The sequence below is a fragment of the Etheostoma spectabile genome, chromosome 4 (genome assembly GCF_008692095.1).
Source record: "Etheostoma spectabile isolate EspeVRDwgs_2016 chromosome 4, UIUC_Espe_1.0, whole genome shotgun sequence".
Taxonomy (NCBI): Eukaryota; Metazoa; Chordata; class Actinopteri; order Perciformes; family Percidae; genus Etheostoma; species Etheostoma spectabile.
The window spans coordinates 37012000-37012521 of record NC_045736.1 but is presented as its reverse complement, the minus strand read 5'-3'; positions in this window follow the sequence as shown (position 1 = coordinate 37012521).

Sequence of the window (522 nt, the reverse complement as noted above, 5' to 3'; positions counted from 1 at the left end):
CTGTAATAATGCAATGTCAACATTTCTCTTTCTTAGTAAGCCCAGAGTGTTGGCTCGTTTATGAGGAGCATTCTGTCTGCCACAATTCCAAACTCAAAATGCAAGATCACCCATTTTCAAAAAAGCTGTGTTCTAAATGAAAGTACATGTGGATATTGCTACTGCCTTTCATTTCTATAATTGCGTCCATATCGCCGCGTTGGACTTTGTTCTTGTTTGCCATTCTGTTTCAAGTGCACGAAGTGGTAAAATGTCCAAGTCAGAGTATATAAAACAACTTTTTGACAAATTTTGGCCAGGAACTACAACTTAAGCCGCCATCTCTGTCCAGCCGATCACGTGACTCCCCATGTAATGGAGTATTTTTATAATGTTGTATTGGTACTTATACTTTACCCTTGTGTTGTCCTCCCGTTTCAAAAACCAACAAAAGTTTAACTTTTCCGTCCCCTTTTCAGGCTTTTTTTTAGTTTTCCTTCTTACTTAACACCAGCTTACTACCACTAGTTTTACACTACTTTT